The following is a 12,969-nucleotide window of genomic DNA, read 5'->3' as shown; positions in this document are numbered from 1 at the left end:
CTAAGCAGGGTTGGATGGGAACATAGTGGCAAACCACTTCTGCTTCTCACTTGCCTTGAAAGTCTCTTGCTGGAGTCATCATAAGTCAATTGTAACTTGATGGTATTCACATACGTAGTAAGGCAGCAACTTCAGTTACGAAATAATTCACACTTCCAAAAGTTTCATTGTATCTGTCACACTCAAGCTGTGAAGCAGACCATGAAGAAAATCAACACAGAATGAAACAATAAACATTTTAATGATAAAAGATCCTCAAAGAAGAGTACTTTTTGAAATTGCACTGCTCTTTCATGATTCAAAACTATTCTTGTTGGCTGTCAGTACACCCAGAACCACTATTCAGTTTTGTAGGTTTGTAGTAGTAATAATAGTAGATGTTTCCTGCTCTTACCACATTTTAACAAATTGTGTCTAAGAAGCATTCAGCAGATTAATATTGCCAGAGTTTGCTAGTCTCTGGAAACAAGTCTCAGTGGAGTACAATAAATTGTAAACAGAATGTTTTGCCAGATTTATCTAGGGCAGTGGTTCTCAGTCATTGGTATGTGTACCAGTGGTTTGATGCAGATGTAATCTAGATGGGTCACAAGGTTTTCATAACAATTAGTAAGTAGTGACTCTCCCTTAATCAACATAAAGGTAATTACAGATTAAATCAATTGCAGATTAAATTTCAGTAGATGACTCAGACAAAAGCATCATATGATACATACCTTTCGGGGCGGAAAGCCAAATTCTGTTTGGCGGATACTTTTACTTGGTGAGATCACATGATACTGTGGTATATTTATAAATATGTTGTTTTTGCTATTATTATTTCCTGAGGGAGTGGACTATGCAAAATAAGACATAAAATTATTCATGAGTATATTGAGTGCTGTAACAGTAATCCTGACTCCAGGACCTCATTAAAAGTCTTTTTGGAATGTTCTCATTATGTTGCTTTGGTTTCCACTTTGAAATAAAAATGATATATCACTATTTCTTGATTGTCTAAAGAAAGAACAGATGGGGGTTTCTCATGTACAATTTTGTTCTATGTGATAATGCCAAGAAATTTCACTGTATAAGATCATACCAGCTGTGCATTTCTCAGCTTACAGTTTAGCAGAAGATGAATTGAATTGGAATTGGAATGTGTCCAAAGGGGGACACATAAGGTTCTCGGTACATACCTGAGTACATACCTGGGTACATACCTGGGTTTTTCAGGCTCACTGCAAGTTCTCCAAAAAGCCACCTCTGAGGGGCAGTGATCTTCTTGATAAACATTCCAGTTTCTATTTCTGGTGACAATCTATTTCTGGTGACAATCTTTCAAGCAGCATGTGAAATTTCTTGGCATTATCACATAGCACATCATGACCAGAAGTTAAGGGTATAGGTCTTGATATCTGTCAAAAAAAATATATAGGCAAAATATATGTAGCTGTGTGAAATGTTCCCAAGATAAGTATTCTTCATCTTTTGCTATAGACTGCATGTAATTGATGTTGCTAAAGCAGTGGATGAGAGGCAATTGTCTCATCAGCTTTTATCTATCATTCAGACTTAAGTCAGTCTTGTGCATTGCATTCATTTCAGATTCTTTTGGGGGTTTTGCCGAAGTTTTTTTAGGGAGTACATCCACCAAAGCTGCTATTTAACAGGGGAAGAAGAAAGGATCTTTTAAGCTCTTTCCTTTGTGCTGTTTTTTCGCTGAAAATCACTATTCTTAACAGTTTTGGCCCATCTTGGAAACCATAAGAATAACTACAAGTTGTCTTCCATGGAGGTAATTGTAGCCATTTCTGCACGGCACAATCATACCAGGTTACAATCAGTATCTTAAAATACGGGTCTATATTATCCCGGTTTCTGTGAAGGAATTGAGTGAAAACCGGGAGGAAATACTTCAATTTATTTCACACGAGCCCAGCTTTTTTTGTTTTTGTTTTTACAAAGTAGATGCAGCACATATGCTCAAACATCCCTGGTGTGCTGCATTCTAATTGGCTGTGTCCCCCTCCCCCCAAGACAATGCTTCAGATTGATGATGGATCCACAACAACCACAGGAAAACCAAGCAGGAGATACACACCCCTTTTCTCTAGCTTGGAAAAAAATCTAGTTCAGTGAGCCACATAGCAAGCATGTTGAGCTATGCAAAGTAAAAACTTTTGACCCATACTAGACAGAGCACTATGTCCCATTCACATTTAAAAGTGTGCAGGAAACCACAGTATGAGACATTCCCCCTTCTGATATACCAAATAACATTTGACTGGTCTTTGGGGCTGTCATGGAATGAGAACATCCTGCCAGGCATCCCTCCCCTCCCAAGATCCCATTGAGAATGTGAGCTGGGAGCTGCAGGACTGGGCTGGCTGCAGCTCGGCTAGCGAGCAGCACTTGGTGAGAGTGAGCTGGAACAGCATGAGTGTGATGTAAGGCTGGGAGATCAGGCAGTGGGGTGGGAAAAATAAATCGGTTTTGCTTCCATGGCCTTCACACAGAAGCGATTCAATGCGGGTGTCCAGGGTCGGGCAGGAGGCTCTTCCATGGACTCCCCCATGGCTCTGACTCAGGCCCATGTGCCTCACCAGACTCACCTCATGGGCGGGGGTGCGTCGCAGCCACAGCCGAGGCAAGGGAAGCCCAGCCAGCCCCTGGGAGTCCCATGGAGGCTCATGGCCATACTGGGGCCAAGGCCCAGGGCGACGCAGCAGCCGCAAGAGCAGAGGACATGGCATCCAAGCCGCCAGCCTTGGGAGTCCCGGCTGTCATGCCAAGACACTGAGGGAAGCCACAGGAAGGGCCCAACCAATTGGAAAAGTCCTAATCAGCGATGCAGGCCCGGCAGCAGCTCGAGGATGAGGGAGCCTGATGCTGAGCCCCCACCTGGGAGGAGGGGCCAAAGACCAAGAGGCCAATCAAGGAGCTGGCAGGGCTCGACTGGGACAGAGGGCATCACATATGGACTGGCTGAAGAGTGTGAGATTGGTGGAAGGGAGAGGCAGAAGCGATAAAAGGCAGCAGGAAGAGGAACACGAAGAGGGAGTGTGCGAAAGAGGGTGGAAGGTGAAGCACAAGTGGAGGAAGAGAGAGACATGGAGGAGGGTGGTGTTTGGAGGGTGGAAGGAGGGGAGAGCCAGGTGGAAGTAGAACCAGGTGGAGGGAAGAAGCAAGTAGAAAAAGAGATACAGGGAAAGGGATTCTGTGTGGAAGAGCAGGCGATGAAGAAATAAGGTGGAAGTCAGCTGGGGGTATTCAGCAACCCTGTGGGTCCAAAGGCTCCTCAAACCATCCCAGTTGCTTGACTACCCGGGAAGGGATAGGAGGGATGGTCCAGACCCCTGGGGGCAGCGGCATTAAGGAGGCTCACCACAATGGGATTTTTGAAAAAGATTGCCATTTTGGTGATTTTTGAAAAAAACAAGATGAAAGAAATATCACAGGACAAAATCACTTTAGGACTGGGAACCGTGCTAACTTCTTGGCCTAACTGGGATATCATATATATATATAGCTAACAGCTCCAGGCAGACTTTTTTCTGTTTTCTTCAGAATTTTAGGTTTCTTCTAATTTTAGGTTTCTGTTTTCTTCAGAATGAACTGGATCATTTTTAATTGTTCACTTGGTTGTGACAACTATAAAAATGATGGAAGAAAATGTATGATCTTAATTTATTTGAGTCACCTGCATAGGAGCCCAAACTCTGAAATTCATAATTGTTCTCTGGGGTAAAAGCAACAACAATGTGTTCACACACCCAACATTCAGTGATTAACAGTAATCAGCTGCATTTAAAATTTCTAATACTTTAAGACTCCCTGGAGCCCAGCCGTGTATATACTGCCTACAACACTGGAGATGCCACCATCAATAGCTGAATGGCAGGTGCTTCCCCATATGTCAAGCCACATGATGAAGCTAGAGGGCGAGATGGTGTCCAGGCAAACATGCTTGTGCATGGCTCAGGAATCAGGATTGGTGGCTGGTGCAGTGACCCACAAATGGCTGGAGACCAGGGAAACAAAGGACAAACAAGACTAGGAAGTTTCCAGCGGATGATGGTAGGAAGAGTAGGCAGTGTTTGTAGTAGTTGCAAAAGGATTTTGAAACTTTGCAGTCAAGAAGGACATGTCAGACTGAGTATTCTGGCCTGCACATGCTCTCTCTCTCTCTCTCTCTCTCTCTCTCTCTCTCTCTCTCTCTCTCTCTCTCTCTCTTACACACACACACACACACACATATACAGATTCCTCCTTCCATTTTTGATCTACTTGTTTTTTAACTTGTTAGATTTGGGTTTGAAAGCACAGATGTACAGGGACTCATCTTTAAACCAGCACTGTTGTATTAGATTCGCTTTGGTGCTGTACTTCGTATAAATAAACGTGTTATCTTTCAGAGATGGATGTCTCTCAATTGAATTCTGTCAAGAAAATGTTACAAATTGAGGCACCCATCAAGTTTTATTTATTGATAAGCTTTGAAAAATGACCACATCAGGTGCCCAGCTCTTTTATGAAATGATAACATTGTTCAGAAAGACAATAGAAAATATTGTAAGCAGGCCTGTTGATTTTTCTGGCTTTTCTTCACCCCTGTAGAATATCTGGTACATAATCTGGGGCTCATTATTTTGCTGATTGAATATCATGTTAATTGACATAAAATAGTTGATTGATCATGCTAACGTGTTGGCTGCAATGTATCACAGTGAATAAGTGCACCAACCAGTTTTTCTGTCACAAGTTGACTGTTTGCAGTCACTGTAGCAGATACCCAGGATTATTCAGGCCTTCTGAATAAGAACCACTTTGTAGGGCTCAGTGTTGTGGGTTTTCTGAAAACTTAGAATTGGGAAATTTCCTGATGTCCTATACAGAGCATGATCTTATTTGGAATATTTATTTGTACTTATATTGCATTTTTTTAAAAAAAGTATGTTACAAACAAATACTTGAGCTGAAATATTTAATTATGATTTCTTCTTTTTAAAAAGTCTAGTTCAGTTAAATGTTATATGCAAACAAATTCAAATCTTACTGGAATAATACTTGGGAAAAATTAAATGCAATAGCATGCACATTCATAACTTTAAGGCAAAATTATTTAGCACATGCCAAGAACTGTGTGTGATAAGTTATGTATTTGATTATCCGCCCACCTGTTTCAATGGAATCTGACTTTCATCCATTGAGGTCAGTGAGAAACTTCATTTCTTGTACTGCTTATCAGCATATCAGGTGGGCGATCACATTACAACATCCCTGCCACCATGTAATATATAAATAATATTTTAAGCTTTGATTTTGATTTGATCTGCACAGCCAGTTTAGGGAGATTCGTAGCTTGATATTCTCCTCTGTTTGGGATTGTTTTTATCCCATATCTTTTGTTGTGGGTAAACATGTCAGTTTAGCTCTTAGATCACTTATGAACCTTGTTGCATGATGGTGGACGAAAAAATATCTTTCAACATAACCATCTCAAGATTGTTGTTAGAATCAAAGTGGTGATGAGTATAAAATAGGATAATATTGGGAATACTTGCAGAAAGCGTTGGATACAAAATCAGCCAAAATAGATGAGCAACCAATCCATATTTGGAAAACATCAAGAATACAAAATTTATTTATTTATTTATTTATTTATTTATATTTTAGATTTCTAAATTCTAAATACAAATTGGCCATAGTTTCATTGCAGACTAGCAGCCCCATTGGGAGGTGGGGAGCAAATCTGCTAGTGGGAGCGGCACATGGCCGCATCAGCAGATTTGCCTTCCCCAGCACAGTGGGGGTGGTCCAGGGGTGTGGCTGGAGGAGGAGCTGACCCCGCTCCCTCCTGGCTGTTTGCCTCATGTGCTGATGACCAGGACTGCAGACGTACACCACCCAAAAGGTGGCATATGACTATTCACCCCAATATAGGCTTCCTGGTGGTGAGAAGGTTTTTTAGCATTTTAAGCCTTCCCATGCCACCAGGAAACCTCTTGGGGGGCAGCCCACCATGGTGCTGCACCCGGGTGCCCAATCCCTTGGATTGAGCTGTAGATCATTCACAATGCCAGAATGCCTATGACTAGCCCAAGGTCACCCAGCTGGCATGTGTTGGGAGTGCACAGGCTAATCTGAATTCCCTTGTTAAGCCACCACAGCTCAAGAGGCAGAGCGGGGAATCAAACACAGTTCCTCCAGATTAGAATGCACCTGCTCTTAACCACTACGGCACTGCTGCTCCTTTTAATTTTCTCTTCTTTTCTGGATTCATGTTTACTCAGCAATCTTCACCTTATAGATGTAAGTGTATTCTGTTTAAGACCTCACTATTCTTGGATTCTACATTTCAGCTTCTTCAGAGCTTTGTATTAAATCAAGCAGGCACTATCCTCAAGGTTATTACATGCTGGCTATGCCAAACTATTTATATTGTGTCTTCAGTTCAGATAAACTCTGCCATTTTCTTTCTCAATATTGTCAGCTGTTTAGTAGCTATGGACCATTCACGTATGACACATGAGGAATGGGCAGGTGGATATTACGAGATACTCTTTGTAAGAAGCTGGTTCTTGCAATATAGACTTCTGGCATAAAATGGGAACAAGAAATGCACCAGAATAACTGCTCAAATTTTGAAGAGGTAGCCAAAATATTAAGTGGGAAAAAAGCACAGTTGTGAAAGGAACAGAACAGAAACAGCCAGTCATTTTCAGGTCTTCACTATTACAAAGCTTTGACTCTTCTTAGTAGACTATGACCATATCACTGGACTGTTCTGTGACTTTCCTCTGAATTTTAACTGTAACACAGAGCAACTATAACTGGAACGATGTTTCCTTTCCTGGCCATGAAAATTCTCTTCAGGATTTGTGATTGTGGAAGGTTTAAGCGAGATAAGTATCCAATCACATTTAGGTTTATGGACACTGCAGATTATTTATTTCAAAGAATATTTCTTTTTTTTGGTTAATAAATTTCTTATTTATTCCTGTAAAGGGTAGCTTACATTTGTAAAAGATGATACACACAAAGTTGTGCATTAGATGACGAATAGCAAAATGTGCTAAGATGCCTGTGTCACACCACCTGTCACTGAGTCAGTTCAAATGAAAACTACATTGATGGCTGAATTTTTTTATGATGTAGAGCAGGGAACTAGTCATACAAGTGTTTAAGAATGTTGGTTTAGGATCTGGAAAACCCCAGTTTGAATCTCCCCTCTGCTATGAAAGCTTGCTGAGTAATCTTGGTCCAGGCACTGTCTCTCAGCTTAATCTACTTCACAGGGTAGTTGTGATGATAAAATGGAAGATAGGAGAATGATGTAAACTGCTTTCAGTAACTATTGGGGAAGTTCAAATGAATAAACAAACAAATAAATAATCTCTGGCATGCTGCTATAGACTTGCCTAAAGTGAATTTAACAGAAACACTTCAGATTTTATGGTGAAATCCTTCTGGGTATGGTAGTTATTTCCTCTTGCATACAACAAGCCTTGGCTGCTATAGACAGAGGTGGTCATTTGAAGGATGAAGGTACGTGCAAATTTTAACACACTTTGCCAACTTGCATGCATGGAAGTACCCAAAGCTGCTACATTCAGTTTTGAGTGTATGGTCATTACTCACATGACAAATTTTTGTCATGGTAGCAGAAGCGTTCTTCCATTATGAAAACTGACTACCATACACCATGGGAATCAGACGGATAAGAGGTTTCAGAATCTTGTTTGCTTTGAATGCAAACCACTGAACATTGATTCTGCAGTAGACGAATTTAAATCGATGAGAATTGCACAAAAAACAGTGTTTATTGAACTGCCCTTTGCCTGAATCAATTATATTGTAACATTTGGAGATTGTATAAAATCTGGGTTACTCTAAAGGAAGGAACTAAATGCCTTATCCGATCAAAACAGAAGCCTTTGTATTCTTTGTAGTCGACCTATCATTTCTGAAACTTTGCCTCAAGCCATTACTCTTGCCTTTCTGAAGCCTTCTTGCTTTAAAACGTCAAAGTAGTATCATGGGGAGTGAAAAGTTAACGTTAAAAGTGGTGATACTTGCAATTTTGGAAGTATGGGTTGGAGAATAAATATGCCTGATGATTGGCATGAAATTTTGCCTCTTAGGCATAGTTTGCTTCTTAGGCATAGTTTTGCCTCGTAGGCATGGTTTGCTTTGCTGCAAAAATAGTAAGCTGGAATTGGAACACATCCATTGTTTGATGCCACTTCTGTTAAGGTCAGCATGGGGTTGTGGTTAACAGCAGTGAACTCTGGACAACCACGTTTAGTTCCCCACTCCTTCATATGAAGCCTGCTGGGTGACCTTGGGCCACTCCTATGGGGAGGGGTGTCATCTCAAGCTGGCTACAACTTGACAGTAAAATAAGTATAGATACCATATGGTAGGAATTGACAATTCAAACACAATTCTCAATGAAGAAAAAAATGTCATAAGAACATAAGAACTAGCTTGCTGGATCAGACCAGAGTCCATCTAGTCCAGCACTCTACTCGCAGTGGCCCACCAGGTGCCTTCAGGAGGAAAGAAGTATACTATCCAGCTATGTGGGAGAAGATGAATCTACTAGAAACTGGAATAAAATTCCAGTTTGTTTTCCTGTATTAGATGTGGCAATTAAAATGGAAAATCACGCTAAATATTTCCAGTTCTTATAAGTTCTTATAAGAAAATGGAAAAAGGTTTCCAGAGAGGAACTTCTGATGAAGCCTTGTACAGATTCACAGGATCATCTTGCGGATGGCAAGAAGCTTCAAGATAGAGATGGATTATAACCTTGTGATTACATTACAACATTAACTCCCACCATGAAACCAAAGGTGAGAGCATATCTATTTCTGGAACAGGAAGTCAGACAGGATTTTGCCACAGTAGTCCCATTGCACGTCACATACTTCTGATTCTGTCAATCCTGGTCATTCCAGGTGAAACAAACATTTCAAAACAAAATCATGAATAACTTTTAAGAGTTACATAAAAAAGAGCTGCTGGATCAGACCAGAGTCCATCTAGTCCAGCACTCTGCTACTGGCAGAGTAGACCCATGTGAAATCAGCTGAGGCTTGCCTTGGCTTGTGAGTATAAAGTGAAGCAGAGTCAAGTGGGTTGCAGAGTGCATAACCCAACTGTGGAAGTTTATCTGTTTCATCTTTCCTAGGGCCAATGTAAGGGAAAATATTTTTTAAATTATTTAAAAAAAATTAAAGTCCATTCATGAAACTAGTGATCGTGCTTAAAATTTAAACCTCTCCATTGTAAACGTATGTTGATCAGTGCACTGCTGGCCTTTCAGTTGGGTTCTGCTGGTCTGATAAAAGTGGGGCCCCTCTGCTGGACTGATGTGGAAGGAGAAATCTCCTGTGACCCTTTTCCTGCCCTTTGACTGGTTTCCAGGCAACAGGTAGGAAGGGGAGAGGCATCTTGAAGGGACAAATAGGAGAAAGAAAGCCTTCGACAAATAGAAAGCCTTCGACAATACATTGACAAATAGGAGAGCTCACTGAAACTTTTATATTTGGCCAATGCCAAATATATCTGTTTATCTGTTCAGGAATAGGACAATGGAAAACACCCTGCTATAATCGGCAGCAGGAATTATTTTTTTTTTGCAAAAATCAAAATAAAGAGAGAAATTCCATCCTGATTTCAAGTACTACAAGATGCTTATCTATCACTTCCACCTGCAATGTCTCCATGTGTAACAATTACTTATTAAGTAATTACCCATTGATATTTAATTGCAGCATGCATGATTGCTAGCTATGGTTGCAAAAGGGTACATATTTGCATATCAAGCCACTCAAAGCTGTGTTTTTAATCTATGATCATCAAAGAAATGGAAAAGGTAACAGACCCTCAACTAGAAATGAACCAAATAAAAACATTACCACTAAAACAAAATAGGCACCAGAAATTATGGCAGCCACTCTAATAGCACTTTTCTTCGAGTAAGCCTCACTAAATAAAATGGGTCTTACTTCTGAGTCGACATGCTTAGGGCAACTCTGTGTTTCTTCAACTTCTGAGATCAGACTTGGCTGACTTTTTGATATCCAAGAGACAAAACACAGAACCCCCCCCCCCCCAAAAAAAAACCCTCATGTTGAAATAATACAGCAATGACAATTGAAGGTCTGTGAAAAATTAATAAAGGAGAAACTGCAGATCAAGTCAAAGTGGAACACATCAGGGGGGACAGATGGACAAATTCAGTTCACAAACCAATTAAAATCCCATGTTTTCTTTTGTTAGTCTAATTTAATTAAGGACCTTGTCTCCCCTCTTATCAAATGAACGGTTAAGCCTTTTCATGTGTTTTCATATGTTTGTGAGTGGTTGTGAAAAATAAGGAGGAAATGCTTAACTGGTTCAGTTCAGACATCATGTTTGGGATGAAGAACAGAAAGAGGAAAAGAGGAATGTGACTGGCCCAGCATGCACTGAGTACAGCTTATGCACATATTCATATTTAGGGATTATGCATGTAAGAAGGACAGGAGGGAGAGTGAAATCTATACAGACCATTTGTAACCACCAGGTTAGGGAATAAAGCTTATGGAGCAACCCGGTGAGGCATTGGGAGGGTTAAGAGCTCGTTAATTATCCCTATCCTGGGAGGGAACCCGGGGTTTTGATTCTCCGCTCTGCCGCCTGAGCTGTGGAGGCTTATCTGGGGAATTCAGATTAGCCTGTACACTCCCACACACGCCAGCTGCGTGACCTCGGGCTAGTCACAGCTTCTTGGACCTCTCTCAGCCCCACCTACCGCACAGGGTGTTTGTTGTGAGGGGGGAAGGGCAAGGAGATTGTAAGCCCCTTTGAGTCTTTTTACAGGAGAGAAAGAAGGGATATAAATCCAAACTCTTCTTCTTCTTCTTCTTCTTCTTCTTCTTCTTCTTCTTCTTCTTCTTCTTCTTCTTCTTCTTACTGTTATCTTAATGTTTTATGCTCCGTCTCATCAAATCCATGACAAAATTAATTACGATTTTTAGGGGAGAGGCAAGAGGGTTGCTGATATAATTATAGTAGCTCTATATCCTTCCACAGACTTTAGATGTTCTAATAGGGTAACTGTGGGATAGATATGGGTGAATGCAGTGAATTGAAGCATTTTTCTTCCCCTTTCCAAGTCCAGAAAATCTGCCAGGTAAGACTTCCTCATAAGAACTCATACGTCCTTTGGATTTTGGTTCTGTAGCAATGACTGTTTCTACCAGTTCCTGGTTCCTACAGTCTAGAGATGTTCATACTGGATCTCCCTTACCCTAATCAAATTCTGGTCAGTATAATATAAAGTGTCGTGGGACAAATACAAACACTGGACCAGCAAATGCAGCTTTGCTACCCTGGCAGCTGAAGGTCAGTATGAGAATTAGCCTCCATAAGAAATGATATCGACAACACCTATTTTGTTGACACTGTAGGAGTTCTGCTGATGGTTGCTATGGATGCAGGATTTCATACTGAGGATATTGATGCTTAATGTACTGCATAGCACTGAGAACAATACCCCCCCCCCTATAAATCTGTAAACTATTCTATTGAGGTACTGCTTGTACAGCATTGGGATGCTGGAATCTATGGAGCAGTTGTCTCAAAAAGATACACAAAAGACACAGGAAACCAATGTATTGTTCATATAGATCAGCTTTTACCTTCTCAGGAGATGGAAGAAATCATAGGATGCTTAAAGAGAAGTAGGGGCTGTTTTGCCTATTCACTTTCTACTGAGACAGAGTTTAGAGGTGTGTTGTGCTCCTTATTCCACATAAAAATGTAACTGGGAAGCATCTGTTTCCAGTGATCCTTAAAACAATACACTTTTGAAAAACAGGACCACAGACTTATATGGAAAGCATCCAGGAACCATTCTTCAAGGAAATATGATGGAGTTAATTGTTGCCGTCACTGCAACTGTAGATATGCCTCTCAGGGAAATACAGTTTTTATGCAGCCATAAGTCTAAAGTGAGAGGCTCTGTTTATTTTGCTATTATTTTTACTCTAAAGGAGGATTTGCTCAGTCAAAAATGTTCATCTTTGTGGCCATGTTTACAATAATAAGATGACTCAGAACATCTTCATGTTCATGAAGATACATTTAAAGAATGGAAGGGGGAAGGGACAGAAAACAACACTGAAAAAGCTATGAAGTCACCACAAAACATATCCAGAAAGACTAACAGCAAATGGCTTGTGCAGCCCTATTAGAGACACCATAACAGATCATGTGTTTTAGAGTTGGCCATACTCTGGGTTGCATCCTGTGAACTTTTTTACTCCACTTCCTATTCTTCGTACAGCTGCTACGCCACATGGCTATGCAGATCCCATGTATGCTAACCTATCCCTTTTTGGTGGTCACAGGGAATCCCTGCTTTCCTTTTCATAAACAGAAATGCTGGTTGGGTCCAATCTTTGGTGTTACTGTGTTCATTGTTAATAAGTAGTATCTCTTTTGCAAAATACAGAATCTTTAAAAAATAAGTAAGCACAGTTGAGATGCATTGAATTGATTTCCATGGTTGTGGGGAAGTTCCCATTGTGAATGTTTTTTGCAGTTAGATGAAAGATAGTTGAAAAACAAATCACAAGCACTTTGGGGTATTTCAGTGCCTTCTGTTTGAATAGGACTTGTGTTGTGACCCTGTAAGAGAAGACATTACTGTTGACTCTTTTGCTCCTCCCATTATCTACTCTAATTTGGTTTCCATTTTCTTTTTGTTAGCGAGCTCTCATGGATATCAGCTAGGGTTATCAGCTCTGGGTTAGGAAATAACTGGAGACTTTGGGGGTGGAGTCTGGGGAGGGAAAGGTTTGGGGAGGGGAGGGAAGGGATTTTGGTAGGATACAGTGCCAAAGTCAATCCTCAAAAAAAGTCATTTTCTTCAGAGGAGCTAATCTTGATTACCTGGAGAGCAATTGTAATATCAGGAGATATCCAGATACT

The 12,969-nt window shown here is 40.7% G+C and overlaps 1 protein-coding gene across 6 annotated transcripts in view; it reads left to right on the top strand.

Annotated features, from left to right (window-relative positions):
* Positions 1-12,969, top strand: part of GLRA2 (glycine receptor alpha 2) — a 170,022-nt gene that overhangs the window by 108,751 nt on the left and 48,302 nt on the right. The window lies entirely within an intron of this gene.

The sequence above is a fragment of the Sphaerodactylus townsendi genome, linkage group LG04 (genome assembly GCF_021028975.2).
Source record: "Sphaerodactylus townsendi isolate TG3544 linkage group LG04, MPM_Stown_v2.3, whole genome shotgun sequence".
NCBI lineage: Eukaryota > Metazoa > Chordata > Lepidosauria > Squamata > Sphaerodactylidae > Sphaerodactylus > Sphaerodactylus townsendi.
The sequence above is the reverse complement of the archived record's forward strand: the minus strand, read 5'-3'. Positions and strand labels throughout refer to the sequence as shown.